This window comes from Somniosus microcephalus, chromosome 5, assembly GCF_052327205.1.
Source record: "Somniosus microcephalus isolate GS21.2 chromosome 5, FLI_Smic_1.0, whole genome shotgun sequence".
In the NCBI taxonomy this organism is placed as follows: domain Eukaryota; kingdom Metazoa; phylum Chordata; class Chondrichthyes; order Squaliformes; family Somniosidae; genus Somniosus; species Somniosus microcephalus.
The window spans coordinates 90,429,909-90,445,065 of record NC_140991.1 but is presented as its reverse complement, the minus strand read 5'-3'; the positions used below and the strand labels follow the sequence as shown (position 1 = coordinate 90,445,065).

General features: G+C 44.3%; 1 pseudogene; it reads left to right on the top strand.

Annotated features, from left to right (window-relative positions):
- The window catches only part of LOC147117198 (V-type proton ATPase 116 kDa subunit a 1-like), a 261,476-nt pseudogene that overhangs the window by 209,330 nt on the left and 36,989 nt on the right, over nucleotides 1-15,157 (top strand).

Genomic DNA, 15,157 nt, shown 5'->3' with positions numbered 1-15,157 from the left:
AGGGGTTTTAACCCAGCACACACTATCCAGTCATTGATGGAGCAGCTGCAGCAGTGTTAATGTCAAGGGCAGTGTCAGGGCCAGTGTCACCATCAGTACATCTGTCAGTTTCAGCACCTGTGTCACACTCCTTTATATTACGGGTTTGCCACAGATGGCAAGAGCGCCATCAGAGATAATGCTGTCGGGTAAACAATCAGTCTGTGCCACGGGAAGAGGTAATTCCCTGGGTGTCTCTCGTGGCAATCAAATGACTGCCCCCATCGACACTTACATTGGCTCCACCATTTTAATTCTAGCCACTGGCCAGTGAAAATGTCATCAGATGTGATCTGCAGTATAAACAGGACAATTCATCAGCAAAAGAAATGAGCACCTAACATAATCCATAATATAAGAGACGTCCAATGACCATTAATCCTCTGTGACAGATCAACACCACAAGCCAGCCAGCCTGGCTCACTAATGCAATCCTTCTGAATAGTCTTCACAGCTTTAATCGCTTTTAACTTTCGAAATGCCACACCAATGCCGCACCTTCCGCCCGCCCACCCTCCCCAACCCCCGCCCGCCATCCCCACTGTCTAATCTTCATGGCTTCAGCCATACTTTACTTTTGAAATGCCAGAACAACGCCTCCCTCTCCTGCGGTCTCATTTTCAGAGGCAGTGTGCTGCCATCACGCCAGCATTTCAAAAGTAAAGTGCGGCCAACGTCGCAAATGGAGACAGCAGATGGGAGAGCGAGGCAGCAGTGCTGAATGCCTCAGGTCAGGAATGGGCCTCTGGTAGAGAAACAAGCAAGAGGAGGGTTCCAGGAACTGGTCAGAGCTAAATTTTTAATTTATCTGGAACTGCTTTCTTGTCTGATTTCCGGTCTTCAGTGAGCCTAAACTTCCTCCAACTCAACATGGCGAAGACCAAAGCCATCATCTTCATCATCACCCCCACCCCCCCACAAACTAGGCGGCCATATATGGACAAACATGTTATACAGCGCCCATCACTTACACTGGGAAACTGGCATAACTCAAGTGGAAATTCTTACCCTTCTTCCTCCAAACACAACAGATGTGGTATTCCCATTGGTAAATCCATTGGTGGGGGTAATGGTACTTGAAGCAAGATAAAACTTTGCACAATTGACACAATGGCCCCGATATTAACAGGGAGGCGGGGAGGGAGCGGGGTGTGCAGTTTTGCATTTGGGACACCCGGAAGAATGGGTTTCCCTCAGGTTCTGCTGAATTTAACGGCAGGACCTGATTAATATTTTTCGCCTCTGGTTCCCAGCCACAGCCAGCCAGATTGAGAGGCTGGCTGGCTGTTGGGCCGGTAGGCCTTCAGCACCAGGCTGCAGCCGGGGAGCAGACAGAAGGGAGGGAGGGATTAGAAGGACGAGGTGGGGGGAAATCGGAGGCCGATGTCGGGGGGAGATCGGTAGGGTTGGGATCGGTAGGGGTGGGGGGAGAGCGGAAGGATTGGTGTCGGGGGTTAGATAGGTTGGAGGCCGGTGTCGGGGATAAGGGTAGATCAGAAGGGTCGGGGGAAGAGATCGGAAGGGTTGGGTGGGAGATCGGAAGAGTTGGAGGGCGGAGATCAGTGGGTCGGAGGGCTGTGATCAGAAGGGTCGTGGGGAGATCAGAGGTTGCACCCGTGAGTACAGAGGAGGGAGGGAGAGATCAGAAAGAGTTGTTCGGGGAGATCGTGGCTCGGGGGGGAGATCGGGGCATGGGGGGGAGGGTCCGATCACGGTAAGGGAATCAGGTTAGCTTGATGGGCTGAGGGGAAGCACTTCTGCTCCTTCTGGCACACAAGTAGTGCTGGAAAGGCACTTGCCTGTTCCACGCAGCAGTCCTCGCCCCCCTTTAGCTGCCAGGTTTCCCAGAGCCCAGGAAACCCGGCTGGCCAGGGTAAAACCTAAAATGGAGAAAGACCAGTGAGCTGGTTGGGTGCCTGCCCACCATCCCGCCTCCGTTGAAACCGGAAGTGGGGGGGTGGTTGAGGCGGGTTGGGTTTGGGTTTGAGAATTTAAAAATTTTCACTTCCCACACGACCCAAACCCACCCATTTTTGGGGGTTAAAATTCCATTCTATGGGACAGGAGACCCTAATGCCAGCAGGAAAAAAGTGAAGAAAAATGTTTGAGGCGACTGAAATACTGAAATGTCAGCTTGATTGAGTAGAACTCGTCACTGAGTCAACAGGTTCAAATGGATGCAAGACATCGGAACATAGGAAGAGGAGTGGGCCATTCATCCCTCGAGCCTCTTCCACCATTCAAGTAGATCATGGCTGATCTGTATCTTAATTCATCTACCCACCTTGACCTTAACCCTGCCAGCGCCTGTCGCACATCCAGAGGCCAGCTCACCGATTGCCCAGGACCAATTTGGGCCAGACGAAAGGAGGATAATAGAAGGGAAGCTAGCCTAGGCCGGCAGTGGCTTGCTGTAGATCCAGGAGGAGCACGTCAGCTCCCCCAGCTCCACATAAAGGTAAGATTATTAAGATTGACTTACGTTTTGGTGCAAGCCTTTAGTGGTTCCTTTAAGGACCACTTGTTTGGCTGTATTGCAATCCAAGAAACTGGGTGAAGCAGGCCAGTGCCAGCTCTACTCAACACTGACGAATTTCTTTGGAAAGGTCCATAAACAGGCATTAAAGAAAAGAAGAACTTGCATTTCTAATAGCGCTTCCATCTGTGCAGCTTTCCCTCACTACTGCACTGAAGTGTCTGACTGGTTTATGTGCTCAGGACTTGAGCTCATAACCTTCTGACTCAGAGGCGAGAGTGCAACCACTGAGCCAAGACTAACACATTAAAACCCTCACTAACATAGTCGAAGGGCCTAATGCCTGTTTTAGGCAGCCATCAGGGAAGTCTGAATATCACCCAACCCGGTCGGATGTTTTTCCGTCATCCTTGGGGCATGGGACATTGTGCCACAAACATAGTCCTTTTTGCCTCTGTTTTCCATCCAGAAAATGGGCACAATGAGAAATCTATCCCCCATAGCACCCTCCAAACACTTCATTACTTTGATTCTAGCCTTTTATGCATCTGCCATCCTTTCGCCTCACCACAGCCTTTGGCCGCCTGGGCCCTGCTCTCTGGAATTCTTTCCCTAATCCTCTCCATCTCCCCATCTCTCTCTTCATAAAACCTGCTGAAAACCTGTCTCTTTAGTCAAGCTGTCGTCACCCTTCTAACATCTTCCTTACTAGCTCGCCATCAGTTTTGCTTATACCTATCTGTGAAGAACCTTGGGACTTTGTTTTGATAAAAGGCGCTACATAACTTGCAATTTGATTTTTTTTTTACAGCAAACTTCTTTGTGATGAAGAAATGATTCCAGGTTATTTTCTGTAGCTTAGAAATGATCATTGCAGATATTAATTGACAAGTACTCAATGAGCTGGTACAACATTCCTTTTTCTGCTATTTTAGCAGAGACATTAAACCATTTAAAATAAGCAGATTAATGTCAGTGCTAAATTGTGGGCAGAGGAATGTCATACAAACCTGCTAAGCATTCAGCCACCAACAGTAATTTCTAGGTTTGCAGATTTTATTACGATGATGGCAGCTTTATGAAAATACCACAAACAGCATGTCTGGCTGATGTGATGTGATTATTTAGTATCAGCTGCGTCAGAAGGTCATGGGTTCCAGCCCCACTCCAGAATCTGCACACATAATCTATCTCTGTCACTGAGTGAGTATTACATTCTTGGTTGTGACTTCTTTAAACCAAGGCCCCGTCTGCTCACTCAGGTGGATGTAAAAGGTCCCATCGCACCATTTGAAGGACAGCAGGGGAGTTGCCATGTCCAACATTTATCCCTCAACCAATATCACCAAAAACAGATGAACTGGTCATTCATCTCATTGCTTTGTGAAAATTGGCTGCCATTTTTGCCTACAAAACAAGTGATTACTCTTCAAAGGTAATTCATGACTGTAAGGCACTGGGGATGGGAAAGATGCTATATAAATAAAGTTTTTTTCTTTGGACAGACCTCAAAAATCGTTCTTTAAATACTGCTGATTAACAAGTACTGAAGTTGCTCTTTTGTCCCCATGAAGCCCCTTATAGCATCATCACATTCCCTTTTGTTTTCGCCATCATGTTTGGTGACTGTGGACACGGACTAATCTTGGCGATAATGGCTCTGGGGATGATCTTGTACGAAAAACACCATAGAAACAAAAAGATGAGTAATGAGGTAAGTGTTTTCTTTCACCAAATAATCATCCTAGCAAATGATAAAATAAAAGGAAGTCTACACAACAGAATAACTAACATCCACCCTATCACACTGTTATAGGAGGTCAGAATCTAAAATTTTTAGATTTTTAATTTATAATTAATTTTAATTTCAGTTCTCAAATACTTAATTGATGAACACTTGTTAAATATTGATTAATGAGATCTGAAATATATTAATTAGTAGGAATGTACAATATTTAAAAATGATCTTATTTTATAAAATATAAAAATATTAACATTTGTAATGTTGAACTGAATCATTTCATTTGCATCACAATTAATAAATGAAATAATCTTTACTTTGTTTAGATTTTAAGCATTTTGTGTGATGGACGTTACATTGTTCTGCTAATGGGACTCTTCTCAATCTACACTGGTCTCATATACAATGACTGCTTCTCCAAAGCTTTCAACCTCTTTGGATCAGCCTGGAATGTCAGAGCTATGTTCCAGCCAAATGGACATTGGAAGTGAGTTTGTCACATGAGAATGCCCTTGAACTGTATAAGGATTCTTGCAAAGTAATGTGAAACCTACTCATAGATCAACAAACTGGTTTTTTTACAATTTATTAATACTGTGGTCACAATTTTTGTACTTTAGTTAGATATTCTTTCAGGTTCAGCATCACCAATCACTCCTGTAACCGGAGTACCCTTTATGAGCAAATACCTTGTTAAACAATGGGATAACCCAAATGAAACCCTTGATCTGTAGACCAACTACTGAAATATTACACTGCCACCATATGCATTCTCCTCTCTTCAGGGAAAGCATACTGAAAATGGTTCTATCAAGAAAAGGAACACATGAACATGAGTAAGCTACAGCCCTTTGAGCCTGTTCTGTCATTCAATTAGATAATGGCGGTATCTTAACTCCATCTACCCACCTTGGTTCCATAACCATTAATACCCTTACCTAACAAAAAATTATCAATCTCAGTTTTGAACTTTTCAATTGACCCAGCCTCAACAGCTTTTTGGGGGAGAGTGTTCCAGATGTCCACTAGCCTTTGTGTGAAGAAGTGCTTCCTGGCATCACCCCTGAACTGCCTAGCTCTAATTTTGAGGTTATGACCTCTTGTTCCGGACTGCCCATCAGAGGAAATAGTTTCTCGCTATCTACCCTATTAAATCCTTTAATCATCTTCGACACCTCAATTGGATCACCCCTTGAGGCACTATTTCAAGCCAACAAACTGGTTTATTTTGTTAAGGTACATGAACAAGTAGAATACAATTTTCACAGTGATATCAGTCAATTTCCAATGCTCCTAACTAAGATGCAACCTTACTTAACACTTAGGCATAGGCTGACTTTCAATCCAAGCTATTCCAAAGCCAGCCAATTCACACCTTTAAAATGCAAGCACATTTCTGCTAACCTCAAAGCTCTTTTTGTATCTAGGAGATAGAGTTTCATGCCAATAAAGCATTTGAATTGGAATTGGAATTGGAATTGGAGAGAGAGACAGAGGCAGAGGCACAGAGAGAGAATCTTCTCTGTGACATGTCTTAAGTCTGTGTGGTCAAGGGTTCAGCCTGCTAAGCTGTCAATCACCAAGGGCCTCTTGTTGGACCCACTCTTAGAACTGTGAGCAAATAACATATCTCTCAATGTTTGATTAACCCAGAAAATAACTGGCTTTTAACCTGATAGTTAGACCACCCCTCAACCTTATATTATGCCTGTTAATTTCTAACCATTTCAGCTGACTGGGTTCCTGGGGTCCTTTCATTGTTTCCAAGCTACAGAAAAGTGCATAAACAGTAGTTTTGATGCTGGTATGTCTCCGAAGTGACTCCCTCTTGGAGTAGCTAAATAGCACTTCAGATTACGATGGCAGCCAGTCTAGTTTCATTTCTGTTAACTTAACATTAAGATAACCAGCAGAATTTAACACTATAGAAATATTATAAAATAAAAACCCAGTTCAGGCAATACAAATTATTGCATTGCTATATAAATATATATTTATTTGCTCCAGCACGGTCACATGGACTGAATGCATTCCTTCTGTGTTTTAAAATTCTATGGTTCTATGGCTCTATCAGTTATTATAACTCTTTTAAAAGATATTTTTTATAAACCTTTGTAAAATTCAAATGTATAATTTTGTGAAAATAATGTAGTTGGCTTCAAAGTGGCTGAGTTAATGTACTTTTAGTAATTGTAGGGTCAGGTATTGATTTTGATGATGTTCATGTCTACAAATTATTTTCAGTAATGAAACGTTACAGAGGTCAGCCATACTCCAGTTGAACCCTGCGGTGCTCGGAGTGTTTTCAGGAAAACCCTATCCATTTGGCATTGACCCAGTAAGTGGCATTAAGCTCCTGCAGGCTCCAACCTCTGTCCCTCCATCAAAACCTTTCTTGTATCAATCTATTCTAACATTACTACTGTGATCTCTGAATTGTCCTCTCTTGTTTTTCCTAAGCTCTAAGAATGCAATTCCATATGCTCTTCCTCCTCCCTACAACCTCACTGTCTTCAAATCAAGATTAACCTTCCATCTCCTAATCTAAATCGCAAAGCAAAATACTGCAGATGCTGCATATCTGAAATAAAAACAGAAAATGCAAGAAACACTCAGCAAGTCAGGCAGCATCTGTGGAGAGAGGCAGGCAGGGTTAATGTTACTGTCATTAGAACCCTTGACAAAAGTACATTACCCTAAAGCATTAATCCTACCTTCCTCTCTCTACAGATGCCTGACCTGCTGTTTGTTTGCAGCATTTTTGTTTCTATTTCCTTTCTAACTCATTCCTTTCAGCACCTTTTAAAACCTCACTTTGATGTCACCTAAACAGTGCCTCTTTAGTTGCCACAGAAGAGCCAGGCAATGACTATCTCCAACAAGCGAGAGTTTAACCATCTCCCCTTCACATTCAACGGCATTACCATCACCGAATCCCCCACCATCAACATCCTGGGGGTCGCCATTGACCAGAAACTTAACTGGACCAGCCACATAAATACTGTGGCAACAAGAGCAGGTCAGAGGCTAGGTATTCTGCGGCGAGTGTCTCACCTCCTGACTCCCCAAAGCCTTTCCACCTTCTACAAGGCACAAGTCAGGAGTGTGATGGAATACTCTCCACTTGCCTGGGTGAGTGCAGCTCCAACAGCACTCAAGAAGCTCGACACCATCCAAAACAAAGCAGCCCGCTTGATTGGCACCCCATCCACCACCTTAAACATTCACTCCCTCCACCACCGGCGTACCGTGGCTGCAGTGTGTACCATCTACAAGATACACTGCAGCAACTCGCCAAGGCTTCTTCAGCAGCACCTCCCAAACCCGTGACCTCTTCTACCTAGAAGGACAAGGGCAGCAGGTGCATGGGAACACCTCCAAGTTCCCCTCCAAGTCATACACCATCCTGACTTAGAAGTATATCGTCGATCCTTCATCGTCGCTGGGTCAAAATCCTGGAACTCCTTCCCCAACAGCACTGTGGGAGTACCTTCACCACACGGACTGCAGCGGTTCAAGAAGGCGGCTCACCACCACCTTCTCAAGGACAATGAGGGGTGGGCAATAAATGCTGGCCTTGCCAGCGACACCCACATCCCATAAAAAAACAAATTAAAAAAAACTCATCACTTGTACTGCTTTTAATTCTGGTAGTGTCCTGCAATTTGGGCCTGAACCTTAAAAACTGCTACTCTCATCCATTTTTTGTATATTCATCATCCAAATATTCTTTATGGCCCAAAATCTTCATTCTTATTTATTCTCAGATCTGGAACATTGCTGTAAATAAGCTAACATTCCTGAACTCCTACAAGATGAAGATGTCAGTATTCCTGGGGGTTGTTCACATGCTTTTTGGAGTCACACTAAGTTTATTGAACCACATGTGAGTGTACAGCCCTGGCTACATTATGTAAAGGCATAATTCTCATCTCTTGGTCTATAACCATCTATAATTTAAAAAATAAATTACAGACTGCTGAAGATATTGATGAAGCTCTATTTGAAAAAAGCAGCTGAATAATTATCTGTTCAAAATACTTACTGCTGAAGGGGGAGTTGCTGAATTGCGCAAAGGGTGGCAAGCTGTCTTTTCATCTCTTGGGCCTAGATCTGAATTGACAGCAGACTAACTAAGCAAAAATCTCCGCCCTCTGATGCCTAGAAAATTCATAAGCAAATCAGTTAGGGCAGTCCATTGTGGATTGATATATCAAAATTGGCCATCGCTTGTTAGTCGAACTCAGATAGGTCACAAGGATGGCAGGATTTGAAAACAAAAAGCTTCACACTGGTAGAGTGGGCAGGGATACTATTCTAAGGGTTAGAGGCACAGTGCTGAGGTAGAATAGAAGGAGCTTTATCTAATACCTAATTCATGAACTACCTGACTTGGGTGTCAAAAGTGGGAAAATGTTTCACTCGCCAGCACTGACCTCTCCAAGAGAAAATAATGTTGGTGTTGTCACTGAGTTAAAGCTTGTTGCATACTCGCGGTGAATGGTTTCCACCTAGTGTTGATAAGACAGATTTTTCAAAAGTTCCTTTTACTTAACTGCCATTCCAGTTGAAGGACACTGGCACCACATGCTGATTCTGCTTAATCACAATTTGAGATATAACTCCTCTAATTTATTAGCTGTGTTTCCCACACCGAGCAGGTATTAACTAGGTGAACTTTTATTTTGCATACAAATATTAAATTCCACATAATCCACATGCCTGCAGGATTTAGCATTACATAAATCAAATCAAAAAATCAAATCAACTTTTATTGTCATTGTTAGTGCACAAGTGCAGTACAACGAAATGTAGGCTTGCGGCTCCCGAGAGTGTACATTTGGATTAAGACATTTAAACATTCAACATACATTTGGCTTGTAGTATATTAACATAAATATGACCATAATAAAGTGCATTGGCAGATGTGCAGGCTTTAGAGTTTATTTGTGGAGTTCAGTAGGATGACAGCCCTGGGAAAGAAGCTGTTCCTAAATCTGGTCGTACGGGTGCAAATGCATCTGTAGCATCTCCCAGATGGTAGGAGGGCGAACAGACTGTGGCTGGGGTGGGTAGGGTCTTTGATGATGGACCGTGACCTCCGTAGACAGCGTTTCTGGTATATGTGCTCTGTGGTCGGTAGCCGGGTGCCGGTAATGCGTTGGGCAGTTTTGACTACCCGCTGCAGGGCTTTCCGGTCATAGTAGCTACAGCTGCCATACCATACTGTGATACAGTTTGTCAGGATGCTCTCTATAGTGCAGCGGTAAAAGTTAGAGAGGATCAGAGGTGACAGATTACATCCCTTCAGCCTCCTTAAGAAATATAGGCGCTGCTGGGCCTTCTTCACCAGAGAGGAGGTGTTGAGGGACCAGGAGAGGTCTTCCGTGATGTGGACTCCGAGGAACTTAAAGCTGTCCACCCTTTCCACCACAGCCCTATTGATGTGGATGGGGGTGTGGCTTCCGCCTTTGGACTTCCTGAAGTCCACAATGATTTCTTTTGTTTTCTTGGTGTTAAGGGCCAGGTTGTTATCGGCGCACCACTTCACGAGATGCTGGGCCTCCTCCCTGTAGGCTGACTCATCGTTGTTGGTGATCTGGCCTACTACCGTGGTGTCATCCGCAAACTTGATGATGGTGTTGGAACCATTAACAGCCACGCAGTCGTGGGTGAAGAGGGAGTAGAGGAGGGGGCTCAGCACACATCCTTGTGGGGCCCCTGTGTTCAGGGTCAGGGGGGTGAGGTGTGGTTACCTAATTTGACAGACTGGGGTCTGTTTGTTAGGAAGTCCAGGGTCCAGTTGCAGAGGGAAGTGTTCAGGCCAAGAGTTTGGAGGCCAGCTTGTTGGGGACGATAGTGTTGAATGCTGAGCTGTAGTCTATGAACAGCATTCTGATGTAGGTCTCCTTACCATCTCCTTACCATAAAGAGCAATAGCACAGAGCCCTCAAATTATTATCAGTCAGATCACTACTGCATATAACCTATATGCTATCTTGCTGAGCAGTTCTTCAGCTTCACTGAGGGTTCTGTCTTTTCATTCAAGTCTCCTCCTTAGCTCACCTATTTAACAAGGTATCACCTCATGTTTAGGTCCCATATATCCACAAGGTTTCTGCCAGTCTCCAGCCATAACTCCAGTGGGACACCGGCTGAACCTGCAGCCCTCTGCCATTTCCAGGATGCTCCAACATCCTTTCTATGGGATGGAACCTCCATTCATCCCTTACAAGGTAAATGTCATTGAGGGTGGAACCATGGGAGGGGAATACCTACACCGGGAGTTCTCACTTCGCTGGCTCATTCTGCACCTAGTGCGATACAGGAGACCAGTATGCCGAGAGACATGGCACATACCGACCCCCTGATGGACGAAGATGGTCACATCTGGGGGAGGTTCAGGCCTGATGAGCGGCCTGGCTCCTCGGAAGAAAGGTACCATTTTTTTTTCATCTTCATCAGCCTCCTTACACACGGAGCAAAAGGAGGCATGGCTGGGAGAGGGCTGTGAGCAAGCCCACCCGCGCCCCCCTCCCCCCTCAGGCCCCTCCAATGGTGAGCAGATGTCGGCTTTCCAGCTCCATGGGACAGGCGGGTGCTGGAGTCGTGACTGCAGTGGCATTTACGCTCACCTGCCCAGTGCAAATGAGGTTCCCTTCCACCAGCCCCACGAACTCTGGCAGGGTCACTGTTGGAAAGCACCAGTGGATGTCGGTCCTGAGGATTTTCAAGGCCTGGGCCTTCCATCGTGTCTATAAAAAAAATCTCTGTTGTCTCCGTTTTGTTCTTCTCCATGTATCTCTTTTTATCTTGCGTTTGTATGCTGGCATATGCCGGTTACTCTGGTTTGCCCCAATTGACTTTGAACCTCTGCATTCTATGCCCCGCCCTACTCATGTTGCATCCATATTGGCACGGGCACCCACCAGAGAAATTTCAACTAGCTGACTCCACTCTGACTCCGGATATTCTGCAGGCTGAGGTGTGGAGCTCACAGGTGCAGCAGGATTGCCTTTCCACCACACATTGGATTTTTGACCCCAATATGATTAGTATTGTTTTCATCACAGTGGGGAAGTAAGGAGCAAGAAGACTGTGTTAGATGGTATATTTGCAGCTGGTAGAAATAAGAGTAGAAAGTAAGGCAGAGCCTAGAAACATAGAAACATAGAAGATAGGAGTAGGAGTAGGCCATTCGGCTCCTCGAGCCTGCTCCACTATTCAATGCGATCATGGCTGATCATCCAATTTCAGTACCCGGTCCCTGCTTTCTCCCCATACCCCTTGATCCCTTTAGCCTTAAGAAATATATCCAACTCCTTCTTGAATATATTTAATGAATTGGCCTCTACTGCCTTCTGTGGTAGAGAATTCCACAGGTTCACCACTCTCTGGGTGAAGAAATTCCTCCTCATTTCTGTCCTAAATGGCCTACCCCTTATCCTTAGACTGTGACCCATGGTTCTGGACTCCCAGACCATCGGGAACATCCTTCCTACATCTAGTCTGTCCAGTCCTGTCAGAATTTTATAAGTTTCAATAAGATCCCCTCTCATTCTTCTAAACTCCAGCGAGTACAAGCCCAATCGTCCCAATCTCTCCTCATACGTCATTCCTGCCATCCCAGGTATCAGCCTGGTGAATCTTCGCTGCACTCCTTCCATGGCAAGAACATCCTTCCTCAGATAAGGCGACCAAAACTGCACACAATACGGCAGGAGTGCGGGAAAGGCGTCCTTGCGGGCTCCGTGCGTACCAGGCAGCTAAGTGTCCTTTGCTGCTTGGTGCGCTCGGCTCGTTAAGAAAAAAGCATTTCACTGACTGGATTTCACTTCTTGTATTTGGTTATGTGACAAATAAAATTGAAATTGAATTGAAGATGTGGTCGCACCAAGGCCCTGTACAACTGCAGCAAGACATCCTTGTTCCTGTACTCAAACCCTCTCGCTATGAAGGCCAACATATCATTTGCCTTCTTAACCGCCTGGTGCACCTGCATGCTTACCTTCAGCGACTGGTGCACAAGGACACCCAGGTCTCGTTGCACTTCCCCTTCTCCCAATCTATTGCCATTCAGATAATAATCTGCCTTCCTGTTTTTGCCACCAAAGTGGATAACCTCACATTTATCCACGTTATATTGCATCTGCCATGTTTTTGCCCAATCACCCATCCTATCCAAATCATCCTGGAGTTTCTCGGCATCCACCTCCCAGCACACACTCCCACCCAGCTTTGTGTCATCTGCAAATTGGGAGATATTACATCTAGTTCCCTTGTCTAGATAATTAATATATATTGGCAGCACGGTGGCATAGTGGTTAGCACTGTTGCCTCACAGCGCCAGGGACCCGGGTTCGAATCCGGCCTCGGGTGACTGTCTGTGTGGAGTTTGCACATTCTCCCCGTGTTTGCGTGGGTTTCCTCCGGGTGCTCCGATTTCCTCCCACAGTCCAAAGATGTGCGGGTTAGGTTGATTGGCTATGATAAATTGACCCTTAGTGTTAGGGGGATTAAATACGTGGGGTTACGGGGATAGGGTGGGATATGTGTCGGTGCAGGCTCGATGGGCCGAAATGGCCTCTATCTGCACTGTGGGGTTTCTGTGATTTCTGTGATTGTGAATAGCTGGGGTCCAAGGACCGATCCCTGCGGTACCCCACTAGTCACTGCCTGCCACTCGGAAAAAGACCCGTTTATTCCAACTCTTTGCTTTCTGTCTGCCAACCAGTTCTCTATCCAAGTCAATACCTTGCCCCCAATCCCATGTGCCTTAACTTTACATGCTAATCTCCTATGCAGGGCCTTATTGAAGGCCTTCTGAAAGTCCAGATACACCACATCCACTGGTTCTCCCTTATCTATTTTACCAGTTACATCCTCAAAAAATTCCAGTAGATTAGTCAAGCACGATTTACCTTTTGTAAATCCATGTTGACTTTGTCCGATCCTGTCACTGTATTCCAAGTGCTCTGCTATTACATCTTTTATAATGGACTCTAGCATTTTCCCCACTACCGATGTCAGGCTTACCGGTCTGTAATTTCCCGTTTTCTCTCTACCACCTTTTTGAAATAGTGGGGTTACATTAGCTACCCTCCAATCCATGGGAACTGTGCCAGAGTCTATAGAATTTTGGAAGATGATATCAGAAGCATCATTTGTCAGCAGAATGCCCTTAAGCTATTTTTTACAAGGAGACCTTTGAGTCATTAGACCGATACCATAAAGCAAAGCTCCCATTGCATTTCAGCTGGACTGGCAATTATCCTGAGTCTCTGTTCCAATATTCGGACATTAGGACTAGTTTTCATCTTTACTACCTGGGCATTGAACAACATCTGGGTGGAGCAGAGAAAAGAAAATCTGCTGGGGGAGGGGAAGGATTTTCCTTTCCTTGAAATTAATGGAAGGAAGAAATATCCGGCAGCTTCTGTAAGGTATGTGCAATCTTCCCCACCATATTTCCTTTTCTGCACTCTGCCTATGCAATGCATAATGCCCAGGCAGTAAAGCTGAAAATCTGCCCCTCTGTTTGGAAATGAAATGTATTTTATAGTTTAATACTTCATAAATACAATTTTAAAAGTATAGATTTCTGCAGCTTTACATTGACCGTAATGACAGGTACAACTTCATAAACATTCTCTTCACTTAGTAACAGAATATCAGTGATTCTGTAACAAAAAATGGATGATTGTGACTAATTCAGATTTACTCACTTAAGAATTTCTGCATTTACTTTCAGTTGCTTTAAGGAACTTAACAACATTTTCCTGAAGTTTATCCCAGAGGTCATTTTCTTGACTGCTCTGTTCGGCTACTTGGTCTTCTTGATAATCTTCAAGTGGTGCAGGTTCACCGTGTCTGAGTCTGAAACCGCTCCCAGCATCCTCGTGCACTTCATCAACATGTTAATGTTTAACTACAGCGGCCCAGCAACAACACCTTTCTACTGTAAGCAGGTGGGCACTTCACAAGTCTGAGTGAGTCTCTTTGGTTGTTTGGAAAATTGTTGTTATTTAAAGTAATGTTATACATTTTAATAACCTCAGTCATTCTTGGTAATGTTATTATTAATAATATAGGGGGTTGTTGCAAGTTTCAAAGCAATATCAGACATTCCAATGTCACCAATAATTATAAGCAATGCCAATATTGACGGTTCAATGTGGGTATTAAAATAATGTCACACAATCTGATCACACTACTTACTCTCTAACCGTTAATTTTACTATGCCTGCAGAGCCTTCAATCTGAGTACTAAAATAATGTCACACATCCAGATATTATTGGTAATTATTATTAAGATTAGTCGATCTTCCATGGCTTTGCAGCCAGAAAGTCAAGACCAAGTGTACTCTTCAGGTAATGTAGAATTAGAGGGGAAGGCATATTCGCATCACAGGGTGCAAATATAATTCAATCCCCATTTCCGAGTCACACATTCTGTCCTGATTCTTATATAAAATGTTTTGTATACTTTAATTTTATAGTTGTATTAGTCAACCTGCTGTGGCATTGCACATAGAGAGTCAAGAACAAGTGTAGTATTCAGGTCTAAGTTAAATATTTTGGGGACCTTAGTGAACCTAGCACTATAAACACTTCTGGGGCACTTTACTAAGTGCAGTATGCATCAAGTGCTTCATAGGGCTTAGTGCTCCATAATGTGGGGTTCTGACACCTGAAGTACAACAGTGCAATGGATTTTAAAGATTAGATTATCAGCCATGTAATGACCAACAAGAAGGCTCAGAGGTTCTCCTGAAATTTGCAGAAGACATTCATGCATAAACCAGGAAAGGCATTACAGATAGCAAAAGTATTGAATAAAGAAATGTGAGATATATTTTATATCTCATGAGTTAGGATGGCCTAATCACAAGCAACAAAGT